This window comes from Sinohyriopsis cumingii, chromosome 16, assembly GCF_028554795.1.
Source record: "Sinohyriopsis cumingii isolate HCF-2022 chromosome 16, ASM2855479v2, whole genome shotgun sequence".
NCBI classification, from domain to species: domain Eukaryota; kingdom Metazoa; phylum Mollusca; class Bivalvia; order Unionida; family Unionidae; genus Sinohyriopsis; species Sinohyriopsis cumingii.
The window spans coordinates 97,086,682-97,098,460 of record NC_142976.1 but is presented as its reverse complement, the minus strand read 5'-3'; the positions used below and the strand labels follow the sequence as shown (position 1 = coordinate 97,098,460).

At 37.0% G+C, this 11,779-nt stretch overlaps 1 long non-coding RNA gene across 4 annotated transcripts in view; it reads left to right on the top strand.

The window, feature by feature from the left end:
• Positions 1-1,107: 1,107 nt before the first annotated feature.
• Positions 1,108-11,779, top strand: part of LOC149781029 (uncharacterized) — an 18,425-nt gene continuing 7,753 nt past the window's right edge. For all 4 annotated transcript variants that reach the window (XR_016415197.1, XR_016415199.1, XR_016415198.1 and 1 more), the window contains exons 1-2: positions 1,108-1,189; positions 2,220-2,353. This is a non-coding gene — a long non-coding RNA (uncharacterized LOC149781029). The remainder of the gene's footprint in view (positions 1,190-2,219; positions 2,354-11,779) is intronic.

The window sequence follows — 11,779 nt, the reverse complement described above, 5'->3', positions numbered from 1 at the left end:
ACAAAAATATTATGTCACTTTTATAAACAACACCAATAGTCAAAATGTTTTCATTTTATTCCAGGTTAAAGAAGAAAATGAAAGACGTGCAACGTGCAGCTTGCCAGTAAAGTCGGAAAATCCGTATTGTGCAGGGAAAGATTCGGTCTACTTAGAATCTTGTTGTTTTCTGTTTTGATGAAATATTTTAAAATGTATTATATAAATAAGTGCAGTTATGTAGAATTTAGACCGAATACTAAAACAGTAAAGCGTTGAAAAGTGATTTCTGTCTACATTTGTAAATTTACAGTTTTCAGAATGTAAAATAAAAAATTGGAATTTTATCTAGCATCATACGTGGATTTCACAGAATACGTGTTCTATAGCATGCCGATAAGATAAAAGATGATGTAAATACAGAGACCTATAATCTGTACAAATATACTTAGTTTCAAATTTTATTTTGCAAATTACATAGTTACCAAACTCAAAGCATTTATATCCGGAGATCAGACAAACCCACAGAGTAAAAAGGGCGAAAGCGAAAGCATGATAAATTCAGCATTGGATCTCATTTTCAATATTTTGAATGATGTCTGGTGTCATAGGCAAGAAACCTGATGCGGTTGACATGTTAAGACAGGAAACCTCGTGTACATGCTAATGGCGAAGCAGTTATATTATAAAATCTGGCCGGCAAGAACGATTAGAAAAGAAATAAAAACAGTAATAATTATTCTTGTTTTGCGCACATCGTTTGCTTACCTGTCTCTTTCAGAAGCATGCTGCTGACATATAGTGTGACAGTTTTTTGGACCGTAATATTTTTTCTGTTACCGTAATCGGTCTTGCGCAAATTAAAAACGGTCGAAAAAAATCCGATATACATTTATTTGAAGCGAAGTCTTCCGAGCGCTAATTTAACAATGCACGAAAATATAAACAGGACTGGAGGGCAAAACTTGTCTAGTACATCATGATTGGCGTCGAATTCATCAGCAAAAAAAAAAAATTAAAAAAAAAAAAAAAAAAAACCCACTTAAACACACACACACGGAAGAAATCCCATACTTTATGTTTATAAGTAACGATCGAAAACGGGTGACTCTTCACTTGTTATTTTTCAGTGTGCTAAGGAACCTTGGAATAGAGCGGACATCGGATATAATAGGTAACACGGCAGGAAATATTGAAGGTCACACGACAGGTAATTAGTGATAAGTAGGTGGATACATTGTCAGTTGCATTCATGTAAGTGTACAGGGCCGGCCTTAGGCCGACTGGATTGATTCCGCGCTCACAGGGTCTCCGCGCGTTAGTAATTTTTAAAAATATATCGAAACAAAGAAATTTTAAAGAGAGGGATGAAAATTTCAAGTTCAATCTCATATAAAACTTGTTTAAAAGTTTATTTCCATATGCCGTGCTCTTAGGTGTCCCCGCGCGCAAATCCAGGAGGCCACGCCAAAATGATCCAAATAGGGCCCCGAGTTTGCGAATGCCGTTCATGTTAGTATATTATATTCTACTTTCACTTTCTTCTGCATTTTCGCCAAACGGAGATATTAAAGATAATTCTGAACATGATTACTTATATTAAAATTAACATTTTATAATTCACAGCACGTATTATGGAAATAAATATACTGTTTGCAATGCGCCCATAAATTGTGCGGCTGAAATTAAATCACCCTAGCTGACATTTTTACCGTCGATAAAGTCGGTCACAATAATTTAACAATCTGTTCTTCTAGCATTTAACTAACAGAAATATAAAAAATATACAAGACACTTTTCTTACAAATAGAAGAGCCATAGAAAACGTCAAAAAAATGGCTTTACTACAGTATTTAATGTGACCCAATTGCACGACTTTGGATTCGGAGTTGGCAGTGGCACAATTGTGGGATACTATATTCTAGTTACCCATTGACCAGTTAGCCCATAGAATCAAAAATAGTGTAGCAAAACTGGTAATTGCCAATTGAATCCTATCAGACACGTTTCATTAAAGTAGGTCACATCGCCCATGGGGTAAATGAGAAATTTTACTGAAGTTCCCCGTATGACCGAAATCACCCTTGGTATTCTTTAAATAGATAATCCCAAATTATTTGGTTGAAAAGTGTGCAAGAATTTGATCACCATGTCATACGCAACATTTCTCAACTTTAAAAACGAAGTAATATTTAATATTTTACAAAAAATTAGATTCAGAACCTTTCGTTACGTTTCAGTGGCTGAGGATAGTAAGTTTACAGAAAAAGATACGTGATAGCTAGTTCTTCCTTCCATTCTCTTGCCGTTTCCTTGAAAGAAAACAAGCGAACCAGTCAAGTTTCATGCTGTATAGAATCTTCGGTGAATGAAGGTAAGAAAGATCACTAGTAAGTGACCGTGCCGAAACGTCTGTTGAAATGGGACCGTGCAAAAGACATTGTTGTGTTTTTATTTCTAGGATGTTCTAGTAGAGATATTAGCACAGAGTGCTCGGGCCATTTAGATCAAGTGTTTGCATAGACTTTATGGTTAATATTCACACAAGTATTAGCCGGATATTGAGTTTGAAACCCACTGATGCATGACGAGGTGATATCAAGAAGGTTTGAACAATCTCTCTCCTGTTTTCACATCCTGCCATGATTACAGCATTTGTAGTACGACATATTTTTAATGGACTGTTTGGTAGAGAGCTAAGACAGTGTGCCGAAGCATGTATATTTTTATACGTTAGTTTGACAGTTGAAAAAAAACATTTAATACAAGGTAAAAAAATATATTAACTGCCCAGTTTATGAATGCGGAAACAGATTGCAATCAGCAATGCTTCATGGCAATATTTAAAAATTATACGGCATTAAGCTGGGTGTACAGTTGGGATTTGCTCGTTTCATATTTCTAATTCTGCCGCTCGTGACAACCGTTCTTTGCCTGACTGAATACCAGTGGAACACAAATTATAACAAGGCCATTACTGCAATGGGTGGATTATACAATGGCACTCCACTGATGCATCTGCGAGATAGTACGCCTTTTCGGAAAAAGTATACTTGTGAGTAATGCAGAGTCACTGGTCAAGACCACCGTGACAATGTAAATAGGAAGCGTTGCCACCTGTGAGCTTCGCATTCGGGTATAATTCGTCCAAATTTCCACCAGAGTCAATAAATTCCGAGTGATCAGTGAAATTTTGTTTTACCTAATCGGCATATTACTGTCAAACAGTCCGCGCCTACACTATCGGGAAACGCAAGATTTGATCCAATCTGACTGTGTGATTCTCTTAAGCCAGAAATTCATGCGGTACCGACGTAAATTGTCCTTTTTACAAATTATTTTTCAGTTCCGGTGCCCAGTGGTTAGAGCGTTAACCTCGGATGCGCGAGTTCGAACCCCGGCCGAGTCATGCCAGAGACATAAAAATGGTACTAACAGCTGCCTCGCTAGGCGCTCAGCATTATGAGGTTAGTGTTAGGACTGGTCAGTCTGGTGTCAGGATAACGTGACTGGGTGGGACGTTTTGATTATATGTCTGCTGCATGATGCCCCAGTGCTAGACATCACTTTAAACTGCCACATTGTAGACATCGTAGCGACAGGACTTGTTAAAGCTATGTTAATAATCCAAACCACACACACACACACACACACACACACACACACACACACAAATGACATCTCTCTGCTGAAAATATGGCAGAAACTTTTTTTTACTTGCAACAGCATTTCAAAAACACACCTTTTGAAGGCTAACTATTTTTTGCCTAATTATTTCAAGGAGTGTGGGTTGGATATCGAACATTATTTCTATATAGATTAAAATTATACCCAATTTGATGTTTAGGACCATGCGTTCGTTGTGTCGTCCGTTTGCAAAGAAATTGTGTTTTTGTAACAAATCAACGTCATTAGGACCAATTTAGCATAATTTATATATTAATCTACAAAAAGAAACCCATGTGAATACAATGTTGTTTTGAATGCATTCGTTACTATGAAAGGTACAATATATATGCAGTGACCTCCACAACAAAATTGGCCTAAAATCAACCGGACATCAGAGGTGTTCAGGTTTATACAAATTATATCAATCAAATATTAAATGCGGTTATCGTTCCAAAAAAGGTAAAACATTGAAGTTACTTCTTCATAAAAACTATGCTGCATAGTTGATTTAAAGCCTTTCAAATTTGTATCAACAACGTGATTGTTCTATTTAATTTAGCCCCTGTCGCAAAAATAGAAAAATCTAATTATTCAATTTAAATCAAAGATTCAGGTATGTAAACCATTCGGTTTGTAGAAGTATAGGTGATACGCTATTGTATTTACCAACATTTAAAAACTCCTGCGTTTATGGTCATTTTATACTCTGATGAACAGGTTTCAGACGTCAGTTCCTTTCAATTAACAATTTCTCCCTGCCATCAAATAACGTAATTTGTAAAGAATCGAAAGGAAAATGATAAGCTTTAAAAAAAAAAATTATACTTAAAAGCGTCTTGAGAAATTTGAAAGTACTGGGCCAGTGTGGTGCCATATTAATTCAAATTGCGTAATTATAATTTATAATTGGATATCTCCTATCCAATATGACAGTCATGTTAAAAAAAAAAATAAGGCAAAATTACATAATAAAGAAGGCAAAATCTTTAAATGGCTCTATGAAAATTGCGTTACCAATTTCACCGTTAATTTTATTGAATCAGACCAGCCCTTGAATTGGAATTTGGCATACATAATTGTTGTAGATATAAAAAGATGGAACCCATATCAGACGTTTTATCTCCTTACCAGAATATTATTTTCTACAAAACTAACGTTCATCATTATGTGTTCTCCTTCAGATAATTCCAAGAATACGTGGAATCATTTTCATCCGATGATATGTTGATATGACTCCAGTATCTTGAATTTCATCCATTAATATATTGATACGACTTGATGAATGTCGAATTTCATTCGAAGATATGTTGGTACGACTTTGTGAATGTCGAATGTTATTCGATGATATGTTGGTACGACTTTGTGAATGTCGAATTTCATTCGATGATATGTTGGTACGACTTTGTGAATGTCGAATGTCATTCGATGATATGTTGGTACGACTTTGTGAATATCGAATGTCATTCGATGATAAATTATTATGACTTTGTGAATGTCGAATTTCATTCGATGATATGTTGGTACGACTTGATGAATGTCGAATTTCATCCGAAGATGTGTTGGTACGACTTGGTGAATGTCGAATTTCATCCGAAGATATGTTGGTACGACTTTGTGAATGTCGAATGTCATTCGATGATAGATTGGTATGACTTTGCATCCGAAGATATGCTGGTACGATTTGATGAATGTCGAATTTCATTCGATGGTATGTCGGTTCGACTTGATGAATGTCCATTTTATATTGGTATGACCTGGCGAATCTCGAATTCTCTTCAAATACTGCGTCACGAGGATATTCTCCGACTTTTGCGCTTCCAATAATGTTTTTAACTTGTCTCAACCCTGTGTAGTTCCTTGATATACAATAGTGCATTTGGTAAATTACTTGTTTTTGTTGTATTCATTATGTAAATACGGAAAAATAAATCTGACTTGGAAAATTATATAAATTTCATGGCTGATGTTGATATTTTAAATCATGGCTGACTCGAACTCTCCATAATGCACTCTAATTACCCTGTTTATGTGTTAATTAGTTAATTATTTGAATGCATTGATTATTGTATTTATTTCAATTATCGAATTTCATTTTTTTGTAAATGGTGAAACGAAAATAAAGAATTTTTTTATGTATAAAAAAAACGTTATAATTTTAAAAAAAGGTCTTGAAAAAATTTGTAAGGAGTGTATGTTTTGTCATGTTAGCGGTCGGTTGTAATGTTTATGTGTTTGGTTTGCATGTGAAGTTGACATCAATCATGAAAAGTTTGCAGCAAATGTGTACTTGTACTACTTACATAGCAAAATAATTTATATACAGAAAACACGAACTCAGACACAAAATGTGAGAACACAAGTAATTGGGATTATTTTCCAACATGAATGTAGAAGAAAAAAAAAAACAAATTCTAGATCAGAATATCGTATATACACGCTTTAATTCGGGTCAAAATGTAAACTGCATCGACCCAGATTTGCCATGGCATAATGTATCGGCAGAAATGGGTCTACACAGTGTGCGAGGACTATTCAGTTGAGCGCACAACATAGACCCTGATCTTCCGACTCATTATGCAACGGCAGATAAGTGTGTTTTGTTGTTTTTTGCAATCGCACCCGACTTGAACATTAAATACGGTACTTTTGTTTTCTTCACACATTTGTAGTGCTTGGATATTTTAAGAGACTCGGTGCGTGGTTTCAAACTGTTGTCGTGTGCTTTCATTTATTTTTTTGTGTGCAATTTTTTCATGTCTCTCTCGTATCTTTAAAAATAACAATTCTGTCTGAAGCACGAAAAGCGAGTAAAATTGCTAAAACTTCGTGAAAGTCTTGCAGCTGTTACTATGTTCAAGACTTAATTGGTTGCTTACCGTATTGATTTATCGGTGATCAGGTTTGATCACATGTCGGAACTACATTACGCCCACTTGACTAAAAGATCGTGTTACAATGGTCTGCTAACCGGATTGAATCACTTAGTGATACTATAGGCGGAATAATGCAATAAACAAAACAGCTATTGATCAGAAGCTCGTTCCAAGGGAATATTTAAATATTTAAAAGTTATTATTCTGGAATCGTTTCGTCAGGAACGTAAGTAAAGTTCATTGTGCAATTTAATATTCTTTTACTTCTGGAAGCCAAACGTTTAAAATGCAATGCTTATTAGAAGCCGAAAGCAGGGTTGGCTCTGTGGCAAGCGTTCCGGGTTACCGTCGGATGGTTATGGGCGTGTTCTTGGCAAAGGCACTTCGTTGTCATGATATAGTCAGTAATGTACTCAGAGTACCGTTAAAATCCGACTCCCGTCCAGTCCAACCAAAATGGCTGCGGTGGTGTCTCAGAGCAATGTACTAGACTCGCTTTGCCTCGGACCAAACAATTCTTATACTAACGTACCATTAAGTACCAAGAAGAAAGCTACGCCACATCCGTCTCAGAATCTGCGGGATATCATAAGATAAAGAGCGTAATGCATCAGATCTGTAAATCTAGTAATTTGTTGTAACTGTTTATAGTAGCGTGATATGTATTTCCATTTAATCCACCGAGATTTCTTCAGAAAAGAGACCGACAGAAATTGAATATGTTCGTCAAATTAACATGGTTGTATTTTAAGTATGCTGTCAATGGCGACCTTTTTTAAAAATGAATTTGGCATACTAGAATATCATCGAAAACACGTTCCATTTCATAGCAAAACTTGATTACTGTCGCTCAAATGTTGTTGATAGGACTTCAAGAACTTTTTCTTCAATGAGACCTTTCGTTGATTTTTGTCCATTTGATATGTGCAAATGGCGCATTTGTAAAACTGAATGTGGAGGTCACTGCATACATATTGTACCTTTCATAGTAACGAATGTATTCAAAACAACATTGTGAGCACATTGGTTTCTCTTTGTAGATTAATATATAAATTATGCTAAAATCGGATAGAATGTAAAGCGTTCCTCATATTATTAAACGAATGAAAAGGATGCAAATTAGAAAATTGATTGTTGCAAGTGACTGAATCATATCGATGGTGCATTTCTATAAATGAAATTCGGATGTTGATGTCCCCCCTCATGGGTGATTGTCTTCTGATCAGAATGTTTTCAAATGAAGAAATATCTGTTGTAGCAGTTATCCTCCGTTATCTTATCTGAAAGGTTTCTATACACTAAGCAGCTGTTGAAACAGGTGAGCTGCGTCCTCTCATCCAAAAGGTCTCAAAAGAGAGGTTAGCTGTTTTAGCAAGTGTGCTCTCACAGCAAATGTTTTTTCATTTGAAAGGTCGCTATACAGGGATCAGTTCTTGTACCTGGTGTCCTCTCATTGGCGAATGTCTTCACATTTTAAATGTCTCTATACACGGATCACCTATTGTAGTAGGTATTCTCTCATTGGTAAACATCTTCTCACCAGAAAGGTCTCTATAAATGGGGTGGCTGTTGTAGCACGTGTGATCCGTCTTTTCATCAGAAAGCTCTCTGAATAGGTGGGTAGCTGTTGTAGCAGGCGTCCTTTCGTCTTCTTATCTGCAATATCTCTATACGTGGAGCAGTTGTTGTAGCAGGTGTCCCTTCGTCTTTTTATCTGCAATGTCTCTATACGTGGAGCAGTTGTTGTAGCAGGTGTCCTTTCGTCTTCTTATCTACAATGTCTCTATACGTCTCTATACATGGAGCAGCTGTTGTAGCAGGTGTCCTTTCGTCTTCTTATCTACAATGTCTCTATACATGGAGCAGTTGTTGTAACAGGTGTTCTTTCGTCTTATCTACAATGTCGCTATAAGTCTCTATACGTGGAGCACCTGCTGTAGCAGGTGTCCTTTCGTCTTCTTATCTGCAGTGTCTATACGTGGAGTAGCTGTTGTATCAGGTGTCCTTTCGTCTTCTTATCTGCAATGTCTCTATACGTCTCTATACATGGAACAGCTGTTGTAGCAGGTGTGCTTTCATAGGCAAATGTCTTCTCATCAGAAGGTCTCTAAAGAGAGGGCAGCTGTTTTAGTACCTGCTGCTGCAGCAAGCTTTTTTTAAATCTGCTTTAGCAATAGCATTTTAAAACTTCTATATGCATCTTCTGATCGTATATAATACATTGTTCGCTTAGAGCATTAACATCTGCGTGTCACTGGTAAAGATATTGTGTGCATCATATGTGACCTTTATGCAGATTAACGTACGTATTACAGAAGCAAGCGATGTAAACTTAAACAAGGTCACATTTGCAACTCAAGGTTGTTCATTTTTAGCTCTATTGTTCCCAGTCCAGGGGAACTTATTGGATGGCTTGTCGTCCGTTGTTTGTATGTCTGTTAACACAAGTATGTTATCCCTATTCCCCCTTAACTACTTGGGAGATTGCAATCAAACTTTATTCACACATTGATCCCAAGGTCTAGTTGGTCCTAAATGAAAATGGAGCAGCTTGGACGTCCATTATGGCCGCCTCAACGGCCATTTTGAAAACATCGATTTTCCTCCTGAATGAATGGTAACATCAACATAGGAATTCACGGAAAGACTTCTTATAATGTTTACGTTTATGACTATTATGAACATTAGTCCGCTACCTCGCGAATCCAGCCCTATTAAAATACGAAAATCGTCTGTTTTTGTCTATCTCGGCCGTGAAATAGGCTATAAGCATGGCGTACTCGGTGATCTCACAACATCTGAGTCATCTCGTGAAGACTGACGCTCATTGGATTAGAACGATCTCTGCAAGCCTGGCATTCGAACGTTAACGTTTCATCCGAAGTACAATATAAGTTGTTGGCTGGCATGCAGAGTCAACCTTCTCGAAGTTTTATCCCAAAGACTGAGTTTCGCAAAGGCAAACCTTGAATCTGTTAGTCCAGTGTCAGCATCCCAGATGACCACTAGACCCAACTCAAACAATTAATACAGCATATCAGCTTCGCTGGATTCGCCAGTAAACTTTTATAGGTAAGAATGTTTCGATAATTATCTTCTTAACCATGTATAGGTATCATGGGTCAGGTGACCCTAGACTGTTACTTATGTGATCAGGAGAAAGGGCTAACGTTCGCATGGGAATCCAGCCATCATTCCCCAGAAGGATATCCGAGGTTGAAGTCGAATGCACAGTACCCCCCTCCCCCCTTCTGTTACCTATTATCCTTACATAATGTGATTCGGGAAAGTATTTGAAGGAGAAAGCAAATTTTTCAGTAATTTATATTTCTCCAAGAATATTTATCCAATCACATTAATTATTTAAAAAACTCAACCACCCATCCGCCGCGGTAGCATCCTCGTTAGTATATCCGCTCATCTAGAAAAACTAGCGACACCTTGCGGTGTCAAAGGGGATGTAATGAGCACGAGTTATGGCCCTTTGTCTATGACTAGACAGAAAAAGACTTTTTCTTCTTTTAGTAGGGATGAATATGCGAAGTAACAGGCTAATATTCCTAACGTAATATGATTGGAGAGCATATTTGAAGGATAAAATGGTGACCGTCTGATCTTCAGTATGACGACCACACAAGCCATCTTGACAATTTTATTATCGCTACTCCTCCTGAACGGAAAGTCCTATTAATGTAGCATTTTCACCAAAAGAATTCGCATGATTTATGGGTGGTTCTCAATGAAAATGGTGCTGCTTGCACAGCCAATATTGACACACAGTAGCCATCTTGAAAATTTTGTTATCGCAACACTTCGTGAATGGATAGTTGTATCAACACGGCGTTCAACTAAACCACTATCTATGATGTCAATTTTGTACCTAAATAAAAATGATACTGATACTTTCCGATATGGCCATCAAAGCAGCCATCTTGAAAATCTTGTGATAGCTGCTACTCCTTAAAATGGGATTTTCAACTTAAGACGTCACGAGATGTCTACTTATATGAAAATGGTTACACTCGCAAATCCGATCCACCCGTTATGGGCGGCCTTCTTGAAAATCTTCGTTATCGCCACGCCTATAGAGTGGATGGTCATTTGAACACGACGTTTCCACTAAAAGACTTCTTTTTTGTGCAATTGGTACTAAACGAAACTAGTTCAAATCTGACACTTTGCACACCATCGTAGCTAATTTTAAAATCTTGTTATCGATCAAAAGTAACAAAGATTGTTTCAACACTCGCCAGCTAGGGACCGTCCATTTAGTACGTACACATGGAGAGGGGAGGGGGTTTAACCCAAATGCATACGCTTGCGTATGTGGATGGGGGGCCTACTGATAATGTACGTACGCATAGGAAACGGAGGGAGGCCTCGATAATAATTTGTTTAATACGTAACCTGTTCGACTGGGTTCAGTAGGCGTTTGAATTTTTGCGGACACTAGACAAACTTTTTAAAATTACGCATCTTATTTATTTGATGAAGCCAGACATTCGACGTCAGTGGACTATCTGTTTTATTAAACACGTTAATATTATTATCATTTCTGCGTGGATTGAATATAGTCCGTTCTGTAGAATTCCTGGGGTTTGGGTGCGTCAAGCGTACATACGCAGGTGGGAGGGGGTTGTAAAAAAATGTACGCATGTGTACAGGGAGGAGTGACGGGTCAAGCTTTGACAGAGTTTTGCGTATGTACTAAATAGATGGCCCCATTTGAGGAAGAAACGATTTTATCTTGAATTACAGGTAGTTCGTTTTGGCCAGTTGAGCACCATTCCTTTCCAGGGACTTTTGTTCTTTCTATAAGCGTTAAAACCTTGTAAATTACTTGGTATGCAGTAATTATTATTTATAGAATGGAAAGTTATCTTTCCATACAAACTATTTTCTACCTTGCATTAAGACTAAATTTTATTCAATTTTCTAAAGTAGAGACATTATATCTTAAAGAATATCAGCTCTTGAATACTTGATCCGTTAGTCTACATAATCTGATTTTGTTTCATGAATGTCTAGCTTCTTTCATTGCCCCACTGCACTGATCAATAGCAGATGAGCGATATTGGAGAAATCGGTGCAGACCACATTCTGTCATGCGATGCCTGGTTAAACTATTAAACCGATGCATATGAACAGTGTAGCATAATAAATAACAATGTAATATAATAAATAACAATGTAGCATATTAAATAACAATGTAGCATACTAAATAACAATGTACAATAATATATAACAATGTAGAATAG